General features: G+C 49.5%; 1 protein-coding gene across 1 annotated transcript in view; it reads left to right on the top strand.

Moving 5' to 3' along the window:
* The first annotated feature begins 2,437 nt into the window (after positions 1-2,437).
* Positions 2,438-21,127, top strand: part of ZBTB7C (zinc finger and BTB domain containing 7C) — a 339,511-nt gene continuing 320,821 nt past the window's right edge. The window contains exon 1 of the mRNA XM_066352918.1: positions 2,438-2,578. The gene's annotated coding sequence lies outside the window, so the exon portion shown is untranslated. The remainder of the gene's footprint in view (positions 2,579-21,127) is intronic.

The raw sequence follows: 21,127 nt of genomic DNA on the forward strand, positions 1-21,127 counted from the left end.
CTTAAATTTATAAGTTTTGTCTGTGGGAAGCAAACTGTCTGGAACATGGAATCCTCCTCCTATAGCTCATGGCATGGAAAGACATTGGACGACCTATAGCTATGGAACATCTTCTCTGAACCAGTTGTGCCTAGAGAAAGAAGAGAACCTTTCTGAGTTAGAGGCATTTCTACTTTAGTGCTCCTGTCTCTCTTTTCTCACCCCCCATGCATTCCTACAGTGCCTTGCTATTCCAGGGCTGGGAATCTCCGAGCACTCCCTAATGCACCTGGCCGCCCATGCTCTGGTTTAGAAGCCTGACCTTGTCAGCTGGGTCAGCAGCACTCCAAATGACTGAAGACCCTTTAATGAAAGGAAACTAGACAGACAACCTAATTTAGCAGGGAGACAGACAACTTAATTTGGAGGGAAGTGGCTTCCAGGGCTGCTGAGAGCAAGGATATTATTTTGCCCCTGGAAACTCTAACAACTTGGAAGACTGACATCCTGAATCTGAAAATCTTAGTTTCCAGGACAGATGTCTTTAGACTTGTACACTCTTTTGAACGGTTTTGGTAGGTGGTTGTTCAAACTTGAATGAATCATATTTGTTTACTAGAAAAAGCCAGACCTTTCTGGAAAAGGAAACACGATTGCACAGCTCTATGTTCCAGATCCCTCTTTCACTTGTGTGCCCAGCTTTGCGTTGTCACGTTCTGTTCCAGAGCGTTTTCCCTTGCCTTTGAGGCTCCCAATGGGTGGTGCCTTGTAGTGGTGCAATTACTACACGAATGAATGAAATGATTAAAAAATAAATCCTTATGAGCGACACGGGAAGAAGTGCCAAGCAAAAGGTCTACAAATTTATTTTTGTGAATTTTGTAAAAGAGGTCATCGATTATCTTCAACGTTAAAAGACACTACTCAGTCTGCAGCAACCCCGCTGCAGTTTCATTAGTCGATGGTCAGAATGGGGACAGGAAGGAAGGATTAGCTTTGTCTCCTGTCTTGGGCGCCGCGCGGCTCAGGTAAGTGCAGCCTGGAAGGCAAACTTTCCTGCGTCTGCGAGAGGAAGCCTGGAGAGAACCCGCTGACATCGAGGGTGCAGTTGCAGATGTCGTGCCAAGGTGAGCAAAAGCCTATGGTTTCCTGTGTCTGCAGGAAGCGCGGAGGGTGAGTTGCAATAGGGTAGAGGGTAAACCAGCTCCTGTTGGCCCTCGCCTGCTGGTGGACAGAACATCTGCGTTGTCTCACCCGCGACCACTCACGTCGTCCCTCTGGGGCGGAGACCCCCTTCTTCTCCCCTCGGAAGGACCCTTTCCAATGTCTGTCACAGCTAAGCGCTGCGCGTCCCGTAGAGCCGTGAGGTGTCCGCGGGGCGGGGCTCGGCGGGGCGGGGAGGATCCAGCCCTCCGGGAGCCCGCCCTTGGCTGCGGAGCTGGGGGACTGGATGCGTTGGAAGGCCTCCTTCTAGGCTGTCCCGCGTGGGAAGGGTGTCCCGGGGCGGGTCCGTAGCGCTCAGGGTGCGGGGTGCGGGGGATTCCCGCCGGCAAACTGTGAGGAGAACCCCGCGCCCGAACGGCCCTCAGTGCAGGTTGCACGCAGGGGTTTTGGCGCCCTGGAGTGACACAAGCCTCTAGTTTCTCGCGTCGGAGAGCTGCTCCCTGGGCTTGCTGGAATTCCGAGAACATTGGGGAAACTTCTCGCCCCCACTCCAAGCTCCTCACTTTACGGTGGTAAAGCAGTCGCTGAGTTGTTTTATTTTCTACCTTCATCGGACTCTGTAAAAATAGCCGTGCGCTGGGCCGACCGAGCCAAGCCCCGCTGCCCCGCTGCCCCGCGCCGGTGTTAAAGTAAAAATACCCGGCGGTCCGGAACCTGTGCTCCGGGTGCCGGAGGGTCCGGCCGGGCCGCAGAGGGCGTCTGGAGACCGGAGAAACGGCGGCCGCCTGGCCCCTTGCCTCGGCCGGGGCTGTCCCTTTAAATCCTGGAGGAGGCAAAGAGAAAAAAGGAAAGGAAGAAAAAAGACGCGGAGCCCCGAGCGGCTGGTGGCTCTGCCCGGCCCCCCACCCCGCCCCCGCGCCGGGGTCCCGCCTGCTGCCAGCCGCGTCTGGAGGTCCGGGGCGCCCCCCGCGGCGCCGCCCACCTCCACAGTTACTGTCAAAATAGAAATTAAGCGGAGCCAAGGAAGAGGTTGAACCGCAGCAAGTGCATGTGTGGCAGGGCGAGGAGGGGGCGGGCACGAGGGAGAGGCGACCACAGACATCCGGGCCCTTCAGCCCAGTGCGCCCCCCGAGCGGGTGGCGCGGGCAGCGCGGGCGCCCAGCGCGGGGCGCGGGGCTGACAGCAGCGGCGCGGGGGGCGGGGCGCCGGGAGGGCGGGGGCGCGGCGCGGGGAGGGAGGAGCTGCCCGCGCGCCCGCGGCCGCTCCGCTCCACACCCGCCAGCGCAGCCGGGCCACGAGACTCTGACAGCCGCGCGGCCCGCGCTGTTCGGGCGCACCGGACCGACAGACAGCGGCAGCGGCGGCGAAGGACGCGAGGACCGCGGCCCCGCGCCAAGTGCGGGAGGCGCGCGGCTGGGTCTGGCGGCGCGCAGAGGTGAGTTGGCTTCGCGCGCGATGCTCGGGCACCGGCTGTGAGTCTCCCTTGCACCTTAGCTGCCGAGGCGGGCCGGGGGTCGCGGGGCTCCGTGAGGGTAGCTGTGCGTCGCCACCGCCGGAAAGCGATGTCAGGGGGCTGTTGCTAAGAGGCCGGCGGTCCGCGCGCCTCGGGGCATCGGCGGGGGGCGGGGGCAGGGGCGCCCCAGCGCGGCTGGTAGGAGGCTGGGGGCTGCGGTGGCTATTCAGGGGCTCCGTGCGGCAGCCATGCAACGGGAGGAGGCGGAGGTGGGAGGGAGGGAGGAGGGGAGAGCCAGCGGAGAGCGAGCCGGAGAGCGGGCGCCGCGCCTCCTGGCTGGCACCGCGGCCCGGAGCGAAGTGGCGCGCGGGGCTGGAAGGGAACTTCTGCGGGCGCGTGCGGCCCAGGGCTTGGTGGCGCCTCCCGGCCGGGGCAGAGCGGGCCTGTTGGCAGCCACAGGTGGTTTCTGCCAAAAGTTTTACCACACATCTGTCGGGAAGGCGCGGGAGCATTTCGGAGGGTGACGGTTTCCTGAGACTACGGTATCCGCACCTCACGTTGTTTTACCTTGAAGATTAGAAAAGCGGCTGGAAGTCTGGAATCCAGCATCTCACAACGTGGCTCAAGGGCTTCCTGGTGGTACCTCCCCGAGGTGGCGCCCTTGCGGGACCCTAAGACCCCTGCTGCTGTTTGGAAGTTGCGGAAAATGGGCGCACGCAAACGGTTCCTCCGCGCCTCGGGAAAGTTAAGCCGAGGCCAACCTGTCGTCCGCCCGGGGCAGCGCAGGGTCTCTTCCTGGGGACCGCGCGCGTCTTAGCTCAGGGTGTGAGCATCTCGTGCTCCTTTGAAAGCGAATCGTCTCTGACCGCTGTGCTGCTTTGTTATTCCGGCTGGTTGTCTGGTTTCGTTAGGAAGAGGACCAGGAGGAGCCAGAGAAAGAGCGGATCGAGAGCAACTCGCGTTTCCTTTGAAACCAGCCGCATGGGATGGTACCCAAGCCCAGGCGTCGGGGGTCCCGGGCCGAAGGGCGCCGGTAGTCGGTGGGGTGTGCTGTCTGCCCGCAGAGCTTCCCAGACTACTCACAAGGCCCGAACTGGGTTTTCTGGAGCATCGGGGACAGAAGGGGAGAAGGGCGGGAAGGGAAGACCGCTCCGAAGAGGTAGATATGCTGTGGTCAGCTCCGGGAGAGTCTCCGAGAAGGCCTGTGGTTTGGCCCCGTTCCTCTTTGGCTGGGGTGAGGAAGCCAGGGTAGCGAGGTTAGAACCGCCCCGGTAGGTCCGTCCTGGCTGAAAGAAATCATTTTCTCCGCAGTGGGTCTGATACCCAGGTGTTGCATGTCGGCACAGAATGCCTGAGACTGGAAACACTCAGGCCTTCATTCTGGCTGGTCCTGCTCCCACTCCCTACTCCCCCGCCCCAAGAAGTCCCTGAGCAGAAGTGTGCCCTTTCTTTAAAGATGCCCACAGAGTTTTGAAGCTGAAAAAGACCCTAGATATTAGGAGTGCTCATTTCACAGATGAGCCAATTCCAGGCCCAAGGAATAGAAGTGAGCTGTCACAGTGTTAGAGGCCCAGGGACACTAGACTTGACATCAGCCTCTCCTGGGCCAGGGTGCAGAGAGATCCCTCAGCCAGGCCTCGAAGGACCTGAGGTCAGAAGTGACACCTACACACCCAAGTCCGCCCAGGGCTCATTATCTGGTACTGTCTATGTCCATGCGCGCTGGCAGATGTGTATTTCCAGGCCTCTGCCCCTGGCTTAAACACATCAGGACTGGCGCTGCACATTCCGGTCTGACACTACCCCAACTCTTCCTGCTCCCTGCTCACCCCAAAGTCCTCATCCTCCTTTTGAAACATAATGGGGCTTGATTAGCCAAGATGAGTCCGCAGCTTGTCTCACTCTGAAGCACCCACTTTCTGTAGGATGCCAGAACTCTGTTTTGCTGGTAATTAGGTTTTACAGATAGTTTTGAAAGGAAGCCCAATTCTGGATCAATTACACTTGGACACAAATGCTGTGCTGTTGTGGATACCAAATGAGAAAGATGAGCAATTATCTGGGAGTGTTGGAATAAATGTTGTTATGAGTATTTGACACAGCTATTAAGACATCAATGAGTGGGTTTTCAGTAAATGTTTTTTATGTTGTATTTTATTGAGCAAACAAAGTGTCTTAATTAAAAAGAACTGGGAGTTAGCCACTTAGATTTTAGCCACTTGTTTCTTACCAGTGTGTATAGGTGGGAAAGATTTGAATAATAAACAGAATGAGTGTTGAGAGAACTCCCCTCACCCCACCCCCAAACAAACATCCGAGGGCAATGCTTTTCCGTCAGTCTATAATGTCATGAACAGTCCAGCGGAATCATGTTAAACCAAAAGACGTCTGGATGCGGTGGGTGCGGTATGTGTCAATCTGTATTAGTCAGAAATGACTTGTAAGAGAGTATTTTGTAAGTTTTACTGCTTGCAAGGGCATGCAGTATTAAGATTTCAAGGCTAATGAAATGTCAGTGAGTATAATTCTGTTTTTGTGAACAGATTAGAATCAATGGCCATGCTTGGGGCTCACATAGAAGAAACCAAGATCTGATATCAGAAAGATATACAATGTTACATTTTGACAGTGCCTTTCACTGTTATGCATGCTCATCTCTCCACTTCCCTAAGGACTCCACAGTTCAGCTATTTGTCTGGGTTACAGGTGTGGAAACTGAGGCAGGGAGAGGGGAGAGTGTTATTTCTATAGTGGCATTCAATGCAGCTTGGGGTTTCTGGGTTGACCAGGGAGCAAGAAGCCTTCTAAAAATATTGCCTCTTGCCCCTTGTCAGCACCGCAAATAAAAAGGGGTGTAGAGGTATGATGGGCTTACAGTTACACCTCATGGGAGGCCAGTCACTCTGATGGGGGCCCAAAGACTTTCAGCACCCCTCCTGTGGGTGAGTAGTTCTCCTCCCTCGCGTAGCAGGCTGTGGGAACCAGGGCTGGGAGGGCCCAGCTGGCTGAGGCTGGGGCGGGGGTGTGGGATCTGTGCCTCTGTAGGGCTGGAGGAGTCCAGGCTATTTATAGCCCTCCGCCTCTCCTGGGAAGAGGAGACTCAAGGGTATGGAGGCATCCTCGGTGCTGACTACCCATGATGGCTGTGCCCCTCGGGAAACACCTGCCACCAAGTTCACCGCGGCGTTGGAGTGACGGGTGTGGAGGGTCCTGCAGGGCTCCCCAGACTTAAGCGGTTCGGGTGGATTTAGGATACAAGGACTTCCTGGAGCCAGTGTGTGCACTGTTCTCAGGCAATGACCCACCCCCCATTTGCACAAAATGAGGGATGCCCTAGAAATCTTCCAGAGCATAACTTAAGAACGTGCTAAGTTGGGGGTAGTTGGCTTTTCTGATAATGACAACAGTGATTTTTATGCAGGAGAAGATTCTGAAAGCGACATGTTATATGTGGTCCCTCTGACTCTGCGCTGTGCCATCTCCGTGTGGTGCTGGTTGAGGAGGTTTGAGGGATGCAGTGAAAGCCCTTTCTGCCCCCAGACCAGTCCCTGATGGTTCCCCTTAACCTCCCACTCTTTAAATCAATACCAGCATCCTCCTTTACCATCCAATAAATAGCAACTGCCACCCCACCAGTTACAACTTCATTCCTGAGACTGCGAATAGTTTCCCCTGGGTTGGTGGAATGAGGGAGGGTGGCAGAGGGAGCAGGGAAAACACTGAGCTTCTCTCTGTTTAGCTCTTCAGAGTGAATTAATCTACTTATGAGAACCATTGCAGAAGCTTACAGCAGGTTTTACCAGGGAGAGAAGACTTAAGCAGGCAGCTCTACACAGAAAGGTGGGCACTGGGCAGCTCCTGGTGAGCCTGGCACAGGCTTTGCATGCAGAAACTTTTAAGGGCTGGGCTTGTGTGTTGCTCACTTCACATCCTCAGCACCCAGCACAAGGCCTGGGCATGGACAGTGTTTGCTGAATGGATGCCGAGGGCGGAGAACAGGTGGATGGGTGGATGGCAGTCAGGATGCCATAAGCTGTGCTCCCTGGCAACGTGAGGGGGTGTCCAGAGGGTGAGGACATAGCAGCAGAGTGGAAGTGGGAGGAGACAGGTTGAATAGGCATTTTGAGAGCCCTGGGACAAGTTGATTGGCCAGTCCACACAACCAGAGATGCTGGGAGCCCCCGGCCATGGGTTCACCTGGCAGGGATGGAGTCCTTCTCTGTGGGCGGTCACAGCACAGTCCGGCCTCACAGAGCGGACAGTGAGTTTCCTTTATTAGCACAGATCGGCCACTTCTTTGCTATGGTCCTGTTGGTACTTAGGGGCTGGCCTCTGGCTGCCTCTCTGATCCCTTTCTATTCTCTCTACTCCACTTTCCTGGATCCTTTCATTTTTTGGATCCTTGGAAATACACCAAGCTCATGTATTTCCCCTGAGCTGTCCTTGTCTGGAGTGCCCTTCCCTCAGCTCTTCCCCTGGCTGGCTTCTCCTTGTCATCTAGGTCTCAATCAGAATAGCACCCTGTAATATATTCTTCATGGCACCCAACTCCATTGGGGTTAGAGTCTCAATTCTCTTCTTGTTTATTACTTGTGTCTTCCACTAGAATGGAAGCTCCATGAGCATGTCCTCAACACTAGAACAGTGCCTGGCATATAGCAGTGCCCAAAGAAATAGTAGATGGTGAGTGGCTAAGCCAGCGAGTGCTTGGGGATGTATGAGAGTGAGTCAAGTCTGCGATCATACCACCCTGAACTCGCCCGATCTCGTCAGAGAGTGGGTCAGCTAGGGGTCCAGTTCTCAGGATCTCCTCAGCCCAGAGCAGGAATAAAGCTTGCTCATACACACTCCGATGTGTAGCAGGAAGGGAAGGTGGTATTCAAGTGGGTATAGCCCAGGAGAGCCAGGGACAAGAGGTGTTAGCCCTGATTCCACAAGGCTGGTTGGCTTAGGTGGAGGGGTCTTCTTTCAGGTGTCATATTTACAGCTGGACCCTCTGGCAGCTGACTGACCTCCAGGACTGAAGTTCTTCTAGCATGCTTGGCCTCTCTCTCTCTCTCTCTCTCTCTCTGTTTATTTACTTCTTTGGTGAGCAAGAGTCCCAAGCATAATGCCATCCTTGGAGAGTCAGGAATGTTGTGTTTTTCCACCAGTTCCATTCATTCGCAGCCTCCTCAGCACAGCTGTGGACAGCTGGCTGCCAGCGTGGATGCCAGGAGGGTTCTCTCCAGGGCCAAGGGGTACACTCAGCTCTGCAGGAATGGGGAATTTCATTTGTGTTTCACACCCTGCTGATTTCCAAACCCACTGAAATGGTGCCTGTAAAAACAGATTCATGAGGAAATTAAAAAACTATTAGCATCCAGTTTACTGCTTATTTTTTTTATTGTAAAAGCAATCAGAGTCATGATAGAAAATTTGGAGAATATGGAAAGGTGTAAAATTAAAACAAAAAGCTGCTACAACATCCTGATTTTGGTGTATGTCCTTTCAGTCTTTTTTTTCTGTACCCACCAATGCCTATATCCATATGCACACACATACATGTACACACATGTACACACGTGTAAACAGAATTAGAGTTAGACATTATTTTCTAAATCTTTTAAACTGTGCCATCTTTTAATAAGCATAAAGGTTTTCTTTTCTCTTGGGAGTCCGAGACATTCTTACTATGAATCATTGATATTTGGAAGAGAATGTATTTTCCACATCTCCTCACCAGCTGAGGTTTCAGCCAACTTTACCTTCTGTAGTTTGAATTAGGAAAACAGCCTCCCCTCCACCCCCACTGCATCAGGCGTGCGGCTGTGGGGAGGAAGGGCCGGGGAAGATCTCATTCTGAGAAGCAGGTAGGAAAGGGGCAGCGTGGAAAGCAGGTCTCTGACTTAAAAGTTCAATGGGTTTTTGGAGGAGGCGAGGTTCTGGTGGAGTCTTGAGGTGCTACATTCCCTGAGACAGGAACTTGAGGGTGCCCAGGCAGGAGGAGCAGGCTGTGTGGACCTTGGAGTTAAGAGAAAGAAAACAGGCTTGCCAGTCCAAGAGGAGGGGGTGCAGCCCTGCCACGAAATGGCAAGAGATGGAGACCCTTCAAACTGGTAGCTTCTCAGGATTCCAGAACAGAGTCCCAGGGGAGGGTGGGTCCTGGGAGAGGATGAGGCCCCACCCTGCCGTGAGGCAGGTACCATCCTCATTAGAAAACTGAGGCCCGAGAAGTTAAGGAATGGTGAGGAGCATGAGTTCAGGAGCCGATCAGACCTGGTTCCTATGGTTCGGCCCCTTTTTTGGAGTCACTTTGGGCAGCTTACTCAACCTAAGCGTCAGTTTCCTCCTCTAGAAAGTGGTGAACACCAGCTTCCTCAGGTGGCTGGGAAAACGAGATGAGATGATATATAGAAACACCCAGCACAGCTCTTTCGATACCTGGAAACCACTCTTTTGTGAATTTCTATTACTCACCTGAAGAAAGAGGTGACAGAACACCAAGGATTAGTGCTGAGAACACTTGAGACTTTGTTTTCTTTCTCTTCCTCCTCCTCAGGCCTCCACCGTACTTATGTCAGGGCCTAAACACTCAGCCTGCGAGAAGGATGACTCTGGGAAGCCGCTGATCACGTGTAGGTAGAATTAAAGTCACTTGAGGGGTGCCACAGTCCTTCTCTCCTTTGCTACCTTCTTGAAACCATCCTGGGTCTTCAGAAGGTCCGTCTAGAAGCCCTGGCAGGGGCACACTGTTCACTCAGCCTGGGCACAGTGGCCTTTCGAATGGAAAGTGTCTGGCTACACAGAGAACAGGACACAGGCCAGGCCAGTCTTGTTGAACTGAGTATTTGGACATTGAATTCCTGGGAACTGAACAGGGTAAGCAGCATATTCCTGGAGGACAGCAACCCAGCGAAAAGGTAATGTGAGCCTTCCACGTGATTTAAATGTTTCTAGTAGCTATGTAAAGAAAAGAAAAGAAAAGAAAAAGGTAAAATAAGTTTTAGTAAGACATTTAACCTAGTATATCCAAAATATTACCATTTCAACCTGTGACACTAGTCACATTTCAAGTGCTTAGCAGTCCCCTAGCACAGTGTGGTGAGCTGGGGGCACAGGTCGGGAGGGCTGGTCTTGGGGTGGGGGCCAGTGCTGCTCGGGGGGCTCTGATGGTGTGGGAAGGCAGCTGGGCCTCTTGGAAGGGGTGTTTCAAAATCACGCAAATTGGGGAAGAAGGAAAGGGTTGTAGGAACCTGACTTTCATCCTGGCTCAGTGATAGTTGAATTGTGTTTTCCACTTTTATGGGCCTCAGTTTCCGCATCTGCAAAATGAGGTTGGATCATCCCTAAGGGCTATTCCGACTCTGGTGTTCTCTAATTCCTGAGTTGAAGATGTGGGAAGCAAATCTAGCCACTTTCTACTTTTGAAGAGGGTGGAGATGGGGCTGGAGAGAAAGTTCGGGCAGCAGAGAGGACTGCTGGGCCCCACATGTGAAAGCTTCTCTTTAGAAAGTCCTGTCGGGACAACTTAGAGAAACGTGAGCCTCTCGAAGAATGGACACTATCCAACCACCACCGTTAAGTTGCCCTTATCGAAAGGTATGTTTGCGGTGCGAGGGGAGCAGATAAGACATTCACTATTATTTTTAAAAAGTGACATGTTTTTATTGTTTCAAATCCTGGAGCTTCCTCTTGTTCCTGGGTCATCCCAGATGGCTGTGAATGGCAGCCATAATAGAGGGGAGGGGCCCGCAGGAAATATTAGAACAAAAAAGGAAATATTTCAGCTCTGTCATAAACCGGCACTTGGCCTTCCCAGAGAGGATGTGGGAAGAGAGAGGGGAAAGCAGCAGGTGTGTTTGGAGGGAAGGGTGTGTCCATGAATGTATTTTAAGCTCCTGAAGTCAGAGGCTCCGGTTTTATTGCACTCTGGCGGGGAGGGATTTGAGGCTTTATCTCCTTGGCACAGACTTCTGGGGAGGGGGTTGGGAGTGGGGGAGAAGGGAAACTCTGAATCTCGGTTTCAAGGGGTATCTCTTCTTTTTTTTTTTTTTTGTATTTTTCTGAAGCTGGAAACGGGGAGAGACAGTCAGACAGACTCCCGCATGCGCCCGACCGGGATCCACCCGGCACGCCCACCAGGGGCGACGCTCTGCCCACCAGGGGGCGATGCTCTGCCCCTCCAGGGCATCGTGGGGCAGAGGCCAAGGAGCCATCCCCAGCGCCCCGGCCATCTTTGCTCCAATGGAGCCTTGGCTGCGGGAGGGGAAGAGAGAGACAGAGAGGAAGGGGGGGGGGTGGAGAAGCAAATGGGCGCTTCTATGTGCCCTGGCCGGGAATCGAACCCGGGTCCCCCGCACGCCAGGCTGACGCTCTACCACTGAGCCAACCGGCCAGGGCCTATCTCTTCTTTTTAAATTAGGTTCTCAATAAGTAACTAGCTGTTACCTGAGGACCGTCCCCGGGACTTCCACATGCAGAGCCGACGCTCTACTGCTGAACTAACTGGCCAGGGCTACCTCGAACCCTTTTTACATGAGGATTTCTCTTTTATATTTTCTGAAACTAGATTTTTATTACTTTTTCACATATTGTTTGCTTTGAATTTTTAATTAATTTTTCCCCCAAATAGGTCAATACTTACATGGTTTAAAATTCAAAAAGTACAAAAGGGTATTCACAGTGAAACATCTTTCTCTCACCCCATCTCTTAGTGCCCTTGCCCCGAGGCAGACACCATTCCTGGTGGCTGCAGTTTGAAGACATTGGTGCATTTGCAGGATACGTATATGTGTGTGCACGTACAGGAGCATGTGTGTGGTCAAGTTTTTCTACCCAAATGGAAGCACGTCATATATATCACATTTCACTTCACATTTTCTACCAAATATTATAATATGTCTTGGAGATACCTGACTATCTGACAATAAAGAGTATCATTTCTTTTGTTTGTGTTGGTGCCATGGATTCCATTGTATGGCTATACCTTGACTTACCTAAGCATCCCTTACAGAGGGATATTCCGATTGTTTCCAGTCTTTTGTTTAGACAGTACCCTTGGTTTTTATCCTGTGATTTTTAATGAAAGTCATCCTTGAGTTTTTTCGAATCTAGACAAATTGATAGCAGTCTGAGCTTGCTGATTTATTGTTTGCAAGATGCTTCAAAGGATACAATTGCTTAAAAGTAGAATAAACAATTTTTGCATTGTACTTCCTGGAAAACGAATCACGGAGTCAACGTTCATTTGTGAAACCAGTGTTTCCTGAGTTGCTACATTGTGCTTGGTGCCGGGCACTGGGCGCTGGCCCAGGGGGTGGCCTGGGGGAGCCGAGGAGAAAGGGCATGCAGCGTGGCGCTCACGTCCTGGGCCTGGGCCTGGGGGCGGGTGGAGGGTGCCTGTCACAGGAGAAGAGGACATATACAGTGGCCCTGGGGGCAGCCTTGATGGAGGTCCATAAACACCACGGGAGTGTTGGGCCCTGTGACATGGGATGGCGAGCAGGGTGTCAGGGAGGGGGCTCTGGGCTGACTGGCATGTGTGAGTAGCAAGATTTCTTTTTTTTTTTTAAATAAAAAAACCTTTTTTATTGATTCTTTACACAGGATTGAGAAAAATATCCATTGTCCTTAGATACTATTGTTTATTTATTATTACTGCTTATTGCATAGGGCTGGGGGAAGGATCTCAGCTTCCTCCAACATCCTTCTGGAATGAGACAGTGACCAGTGCTGGCTGAGCCATCTCAAGGCCTGAGACAAACAGCAAGGTTTCTTGACTACAGCTTGCAGTGCCACGTCCTTGGTCCCTCTCAGCTCCCTCTCTGGGTCACTGCCTATCTGCAGAGCCCTCCGAAGGGCAGGGTCTGGGAGCCCGCTCAGTCGGGCAGACTGTGTGTCCTTGGTGTGTCCCTTCTGACCTTGAAGGCCGTGAAACTCCTCTTTATCCCAGACAAATGGGCTTTACTTCGGCCTGGAGAACAAGGCTCTCCCTCAGGCCATTCTCTTCTCAGCAAATGGGCCATGAGGGCCCAGTAGCCCTGTGGCCAGAGGGGCTGTGGTCCGTGGGGAGAAGTCAACCTACGATGTTGAAGGAAGTATCCTCGAGTGGCCTGAATTAGACACTCCTGGGTGTCCTGTGTGTACCGCTCCATGCTCCCCTCCTGGATGCAGGGGTGTCGCCCTCCCAGGAACGCTGGCCCAGCCCTGGCAGCCTGCCCTCCAGAGGGCTCAGGGTGCTCCCCAGCAGCAGCCCACAGGCTGAAGGTGAACCTTCATCAGCGGGTTTGAAGGCATCAAACTACAGTTGCCGAAGAGCTGCAGGTGGACCCAGGAAACTACCAGTCACAAAGCATCTTTGCTGCTTGTGTGTGTGTGCAAGGTGGGGAGCTGGGGTCCCCAGAGGACCCAGGCACACAGGAGCTCCCACTGCGTTTGCAGCCCTGAGGTGAGTTCTGTGCGGATCAGAGGAAGCCCAAGACACAGTCTTGACCTCAAGGATCCGAAAATCTATTTGGGAAGATGATGATGTTTATCAGACATATACTAGCCTTATGCTGAAGGCCTGAGTGATATAAGGGCTGTAAGACTTCAAAGAAAAGGGAGGCTGGCTGCCTGGAGTCAGCACAGTGTGAGGCTCCCGACGAGGCTCAGAAAGGGAGCTCCGCAGGAGAGCTGACGTCGCTTCAGCAGCTGCTCCGGGGCAGGCACTGCTCGGCTGGGACGCACCCACTGGTTCTCACCTCAGCTTTCAGTGAGAAGCTAGTAGTTCCGTCATAACAGATGAAGAGCTGGGGCTGGGAATGTGTAGGTTAACTTGCTTAAGGTGACCTGACTGCCAGGAGATGCAGAGCCCAGATTCCCGATCCCACGGTCTCTCCACTTCACCTGACCTGACGCTGAGGCTCCTGGAGATGACTCAGGGAGGCGTCCGCCTGTGCGGAGGCGGGGCGGTGGGACCAACGGCCTGTGTCGTGCTCAGGAGGCAGTATCCCCCAGCAGAAAGGCATGCGTGGGAAGCAAGAGGAAACACATGGAGTTAAGGGGGAATTGACTGGAGAATTAATTGCAGCAAATCTTAACTCTCAGAAGCTTGATCCCCTCTCTCCAGTTCACTCTGGTGTGCTCAGTCTGGGATGCTTCAGAGGATGTCACCCTGTCTGTTTCAGCATTCAATGATAAGAATTTAGAAAGAGATAAACCCCTTGATACCAATGATTAAAAAACTATGTATTTTAGTCCAGAACAAAACTGGGGTGATTTTTATTCATTGTCCCATATCTCCTTCCAGTGGCATTTTAGGAAATTGCTTTTGGAACCACTTAAAGCACTGTTGTAAAAACTCAACTGCCAGCACAAAGGAATATCATGACTCTAAAACCAGGTAGTAAGCTATCCTAGCGGTGTGCACTTTGTTTTATAATTCAGAGCAGACGGATGGTTCTTTTCTAAAATTAAATTTATTGGGGTAACATTGGTTAATAACATATAAACTTCGGGTGTGTAACTTTATAATATCTGTCTATTGTGTCTACTCTCTTTCCATCACCATGTATTTGACCCTCTTCATCCTCTCCCCACTCCTCCCTTCTGGATGGTCTTATACTTCAACTTGTATGAGAGCCACGTGACTAGCTAACGACATTGTGGTTCATGGTCAAGGATGATAATTCCTCTTCGTTATACTCGCTCTCTGTGTGGCGTGAGCCGTCATATGTGTTGTTACGGGTGGTGAATGGGCAGGGAACAGAGGAAGTCTCGGGTTTGAGGGCTTAGTAAATCCTGTGTAATGGTTAGGCTGGGAGATGTGCCGAACAGATCCAAGGACCCCATTCCAAGGTGTAAATTTGTATACGTGGATTTATATTCAGCTTTGTAATTGCAGGGTTTCTCTGTCCTAGTACTAACTTACAAATAAATACAAGTCACTTGAACAGAAGAGCCCACCTGTTATTTTTCTGCCTGCAGCCCTTGGGAATCTGTGCCTTAATGAAGTATTAATAGATCCAATCTCACCTGATAAGGTTGTGTCCAGCTCATGCTTCTTGCCTTGACTCTTGCAGAATATAGAAGCATGCACCCTGAGGGCAAGGAAAATGCCTCCTGTTTCTGACTTAGCTCTGCTGTGAGATGTGCCTGTGCCCATTCTGCAAATCGTCTCCTAACTTAGGTGGCAGCTAGTTTCCAGGAGCTCAGAAGTCGTGCTCACAAGCTGGGTGGTGCAGATGAGAAAGCAGAGGGCAGAATTCCAGTCCTTGCCTTGCCAGCCGTTGACAGATGCAGGAGCGGGTGCTTGCTTTTGTCTACCTGGAGCCCTGGGTGTTTTTTCCTAACTGCTTTGTGAGCGGGGCTGGGGGGGAAGAGAAAGGTTGTAAAAGTGAATTATTTGATAAAATAATATTTCTGCTTACATTATAGAAGACGAAATCACGCTATGTTCTATCTTCGTTGCTTTGCCAGAAATTCCTCATGACAGATTCTGATGCACCAGATTGAGCCACCTTGCTGAGTGTCGCTTATTTGCAGAAGTCATTAAAAGCTATTGTTTAACCAAAGGCTTTTCTTTTCCTTCCTTACAATTTTCAAGACCCTACATTTGTTATGGACCTGAGTCAGCAACATTTCTATTTTTGGAATTTTGTTACCTTTTTTCAGATTCTGGACTGCTCTTTGCTCAGAAATGCCTTTTGCCTAGATTTGGGTTGCATGTCTGAAATAATCTTACCACAAAAGGATACATCTTTGTACCAGGACTCGGCCACCTGGGTGACCTAGTTCCCCTTTCTGCCTGCCTGCCTCATGGACAAACCATTTATACCTCAGTCAATCCCTGAGAAAGTAGCCATTTGCCAGAAAAGTAAGGTATTTGAATAGAACACACACACTCTCTCTCCCCTTCCCTCCTTAAATGGGATCATGGGTGAAAAGCACCCAGCAGAGTGGCTGTCACAGAGCCCCGGACTCAATATTATTGACGACTGCTAATATTATAATTATCCTGTTCAAAAGGAAACTGTAGCCTCAGTCCTTTTGTGGTCACGCTCGAGAATCAGAAAGCTCTCTTAGCCTAGTGACCCATTCTGTTGTGTTTTTATACTGCATCTTTCATACACACACGGCACATTAAGAGTCTGTTCATTCTTCGGGTGTGTGTGAAATTCCAATTCCTTTCAGGAGAATTTATGTGTAGTTTTAGAGGGGATAATCGACCAGTTAGTATGTGCGCGCTGATTTTATACACACACGCGGCGCCATTTACAGCACACATTATAACATCTTCAGTCTCTGCCAAGAATGTGTATTTCTTAGCCCCGTGCATTTGCATATTATGGGTTCATAATTTCAAATAGCTATAAAGATCTCTGCAGAAAAATGTAGTCACTGTACTGGGATGTTTTAAATCTCATTGTCGTAGTAGGACCTGGCTAATTTTTGCCCCTGCTAATGTACCAGCCCTATAATTTTTATACACACACACACACACACACACACACACACTCACACACACACACACACACACACACACACTCACACACTCACACACACCCTTCTGACTTTATGCTACTCCTAAGCAAAGATTTAATAGTTGGAAGCTGTGTTAGGCTGTCCATTCCCCAGACGTCATTACCTCTTCAAAACATATCATACCCATGGTGCATTGTAGTATCTCATTACAGATGATCAAAAAGAAAGATTTGTCAAAATCAGTGAACCCGCTGCATCTAATCTTTCCCTGATTTGGGTTCCTCACTTCCCACCTCTCACTCCCACCTCTGGCTTTAGTCATCTGCCCCGGGGTTAGCTGAGCTCTGACAAGGCAGAGAGCACTTCAGAAATTGCTCTTTCAAGCTAACATCACCAGAAAATCCATCCGCCCACACCCACCCTCTAATCAATCATTAGAGAACTTGCCATTGGCTGTGCTTGGTTTGACCAAACAAAATGGAGCAACAGGAAGAAAAGAAACTTAGATGTTTTAAAGATCTTGCAGGTATAAGGCACCTGAATTTTAAAAACAGCCATGGCGGAGGTTTTCTTTTTGAAGTTCAGAAAAAAAGAAAAAAGGATGCCAAGTTGAAGTCTGTTTTACCCCATTTCAGTGTAGGGAGAATTAAATAGCTGAGCCATAGAAGTCTTCGAACGCGACGGATGCAGGGAGATGATGAAGAAACCCGGTCGTGTGGCGAGCCTGGGTGAGGCCAGGCTGGGACCCGCCAGGGCGGGAAGGGGCTCCAGTGGCTTCCGCACTGTGTGCTCTGCTTTGCTCTTTTGGTGTTCAGTCATGAAGTAAATGCAAACAGCACCCTGGAGTTGGGGAACCACGTGCCCTTTAGGGTATCTGGGAGGGTCCTGGCTTCCCAAAGGCAAAGGAACAGCATTTTCCAGCTGCTGGAAGAGCAGCTCTGTGACTCAGGTGCCTGAGGTTGCTGACCTCAGGACACTTGCAATTGTCCTGTGCCTCTCAGCTTCTTATTAAGGGGCATTAGGTTTAGTGTGTGTGTGTGTCTCCAACCAACACTTCCTTTAATTTTGACTTAAAGCTCAATTACAGAAGAAGCAAACACAATCTTCATATTCAAACAATCTTTCTTAATATGTTAAACAGTTTTGTTCCTTTATACGGAATAGAACCTACTTTGTTTTAGAGTTCTAATTCAATGACTAAATTTTAAACAACATATATTAAATTAATATGTGTAGTAATGGAAAGGGGGTGTGAGTGAAGCAGAGACTGGGGAAGGAGGTGGGTGGAAGGGAAAGGAATCCTTTTGTCCTGAGCCCATGCAGGTATATTCTCTTATTTCAGCTTCCCTGCAGAAGGAAGCCATGTGAGCAGGGGGTGTGGTGGTCAGCGCAGGCCCATGGGCTGGGGGGACACGCCCTGGTCAGGGCCCTTCCTATTCACTTAGGTCCCACCACCCTGGCAGGTGGGGCTCTTCAGTGCTTGGACAATAACAGTTCCTCCCTGGTCACCAACAGTTCCCAAATGCCAAGGTACTGTCACATCAAAAGCATATTCATTAGCACATTTGTCCCAAACCATTTCCGGTTCTCATTAGTAGATTGTGCTGAAGCGGATTTCTGAGGTCATCGAGGCCACTGCCCCTGTATACACAACACAGAATATTGTCCCTAGGGCTCAAGGAAGTGATCCAGAGACACTCAGTGGTCATCGGTACAGCTGCGACTGGATCCTGGTCTCTTAACTGTCCAGTCCAGTGGGTGGCCTTCCCATGGCCCTGTCCTGTCAGAATAGCCTGACATGGGTGTGGGAGGAAGTGGACAGAAAGGTGATGTGGAGATCACCAAAGACCCATCTCTCTCTGGCTAGGTTTCTTGTGGACCAGCTCCATAGTCCTGTTTTTCTATTGTAAAGTACCTTCAGTGAGGACACTGCACTATCCCAATCTGATTTTTAAACAGTTCTCATTGTCATCCCTTGCGGGGAGCAGACATCAAGTGGAGGCCCCTAATTTAGACCTCTGTTTCCGAGGCACCGGTCCTTTGACTATACCTGACAGCTCTGAGCAAGAAGTTAGGCCAGAGAGGATTCAGTGCACAAACCACTATTTTAAATCCTGGTAGCATCCTCTTGGCGTGAGTGTGTGTGTGATTAAAAGAAAGTTCTGAAAGACCCCAATATTTTGGGATAGAAAAGAGCATTTCATCTTGAAGAATTCAAAGCCTTAGAAAAAAGTTAGTGAAGACACAACTGTATGTAGATGCAAGTCCTTATTAGATACCCAATAGTGTGGTGAAAAGGGAAGATCTTACACTTTGAAAAGGGAACAGTCCTTCTCTCAGATTCAAGGGCCCATCACAGGGAATTCATCCTGCTGGGAGGCTGACTTGGCCTTTCCTTTCAGCCTTTGCCAGCTGGTGTGGAGCAGAAAGCCAACTAATGGGGCAGAAAGCCAAGCTTTTCTTGTGCTGAGAGCCAGACGGGGAGAAGTAGGTAGACAGAGACCATGAACAGAGGAGTAAAGTAGTGACAAGTAAAACAGTGGCAGTTACAGCTGGGACAGTTGAATGCTTGAGCCTGTAGGAACTAGATGAGCCAGAGGACTGGAGTGTGTTTGAGCAATGATTCTCTGAATGGGGTCCCTGAACAATATCAGTGTCCAACTGGGATCTTGTGAGAAATGCAAATTATTAGGCCCTGCCCCACAAACACCACCTGCACCAGAACTCGAAGGGTGGGCTCAGCAGTCTGGACTTTAGGAGCCTTCCTGGAGGTTCTGGTGAACTCTCAAGTTGAAGAATTGCAGCCGTAGAGAGAATGAGGGGTATGTTAAGCTACGACTGATCCATAACAGCTGAGGGTCAGGATACTGATTATGTATTGTTTTTGGTAATATGGTAATTTGTTAAGTTATGCCTGGTTAATTTAGCGACGAGTTTTAAGATTGTGTAGAATACATAATTCACTGAATTGCATATCAAAAGCCTAATAAATTGGACAATATACTTGGCATTATGACATTTTAAGCCAAAAATATTTTCATGCGTTTCTAATAATATTTAATTAGAGGTGCTTCAAAAAACCGAAACCAAACAGAAAGCCCAAATTCAGGATTGAGAGGCAGTCTCTCTTGGAGACGGGTAGCCCCTGGGCCGAAGAGGACGAGCCCCACCATCGGGATGGGGGAGGACAGACCTTACTCCTTCGGTGGAGAAGCGGAGGCTCAGAGAGGGCAGCTGCAGGAGGACTCGGCGTTCACTCTGAATGTAAGCTGCTGGAAGGTTTTAAGCAGGTGGATGATGTGCTCTGATTATAATTTTTTAAAATTAAAGTATAGTTGACATATTAGTTTCAGGTATACAACATAGTGATTTGACATTTATATACCTTAGAAAGTGATCACTCCGAAAAGACTACTATCTGTCAGTGTACAAGGTTATTACATTATGGACAGTATTCCCTGTGACGTACAGTTCATCCCCATGACTTATTTCTTGTATTCTCCTTCACCTTTGTTACCCATTCCCCCCCCCCCCCCCCCCCGCCTTCTCCCCTTTGGCAACCACAAGTTTGTTCTTTGTATGTTTCTGTTTTGTTTGTTCATTTAGTTTTTGGTTTAGGTTCCACATAATAAATGAAATTATGTGGCATTTGTCCTTCTTTGTCTGATATATTTCACGTAAAATGATACCCTCTACGTCCATTTATGTTGTTGCAGATATAAGATTTCATTCATTTTTATTTCTGTGTAATACCTGGTTGTATGTATGTGAGTATACTACCTTCCATATATGATATAAAATATATACCGTAACTTGACTATTGTAAATATTGTTGCAATGAATACAGGGGTGTATATATCTCTTCAAATTAGTGTGTGATTATAATTGTTAAACCATCGTCTTGTTATTTAAAATTGGCCTCTGAGTATTACCTCCCCGGAATGAGACTGGGCATGAGTAGGAGCAGCTTTTACTTTACATTTAATTTATTACACTTTGTTAGTGTTTGAATTTTTTGACCATGTCTTACTTTTATTATATGGGTGTTAAAAACTCATTAAAAATGAAGCTCTTTTCCAGATAAAGAAAAATTTATATGGAGAATATGTCATACTTTGGAAAAAAATGATCAACATAAATTGCTAAGCAAAAAAGGGACACTTTTTGGTAAGATTCCATTTTGACAAAAATGTATCTATGTGTGGAAAGAGCCTGGAATAATGAATATTAAAATATTATTAAGATTAAACTTTTCTTGTTTTAGCCTATGTGTGTTTTCTAATTTGAACTTATATTACTTTTGTAGTTAGAAAAAAAATAGATTCTAGTTAAAGTAGAAAAGAGCATGGGTGTCATTGGACAACCCAGCAGACTCCCTTGTAATGGGGGCACAGGCCAGCCCTGGGTCTCTTCCTGCGGATGTCCGTAGTTTCATCTAGTACTAGTTTTAAGTAAACTAGCAATGGTTTTCTGTTGAAAATCGTCTGGCTCCAGCTCATTAAATATGGAGCATTTCTGTAGGTGGAGAAGGGATTCTAGGGAAATCTACAAATAGAGGGATAGATAATTCATTCATTTAGTCATCCATGCACAAATATGTATGAAGCGCCCTGTGTGTGTGTGTGTCAGGCACTGTGCTGGGCTCTGCAGATTTAATAGTGCACTAAGGAGAATGTTAGTTGCCTTTGCTCTGGGCTCTCTCTTTTTCAGTATGGATCCAGTTCTTCAGTTTTTATCAGGAGAGAACCCCACTGCACGTGAATGTGGCTCTGGCAGTTGTCTTCAGGCTGGGGTTTGGACCTGGGGTGGCCTGGGTGGAGGTGAGGCTGGTAACCAGTTCAGAGGAATACCTGAGGGCAGTCTGGACCCTCACTACAATTTACTGATGTTTTCCCTAAGCCAGGCACTGTGCGAAGTGCTCATACATGTTTCTAATCTTTACAAAAACCCTTTAGAGGCATGAAAACCAGGCGTTGGAAATAAAGGGCCTGGCTCAGGATCACACAGCTAGGAAGCTGTAGAATTAGGAGCTGAATCCATAGCTTTCCATCTGTCTCCGAGGCCCACTATGTCCACCCTTCTCTC

Source organism: Saccopteryx leptura, chromosome 11 (genome assembly GCF_036850995.1).
Source record: "Saccopteryx leptura isolate mSacLep1 chromosome 11, mSacLep1_pri_phased_curated, whole genome shotgun sequence".
Lineage (NCBI taxonomy): Eukaryota > Metazoa > Chordata > Mammalia > Chiroptera > Emballonuridae > Saccopteryx > Saccopteryx leptura.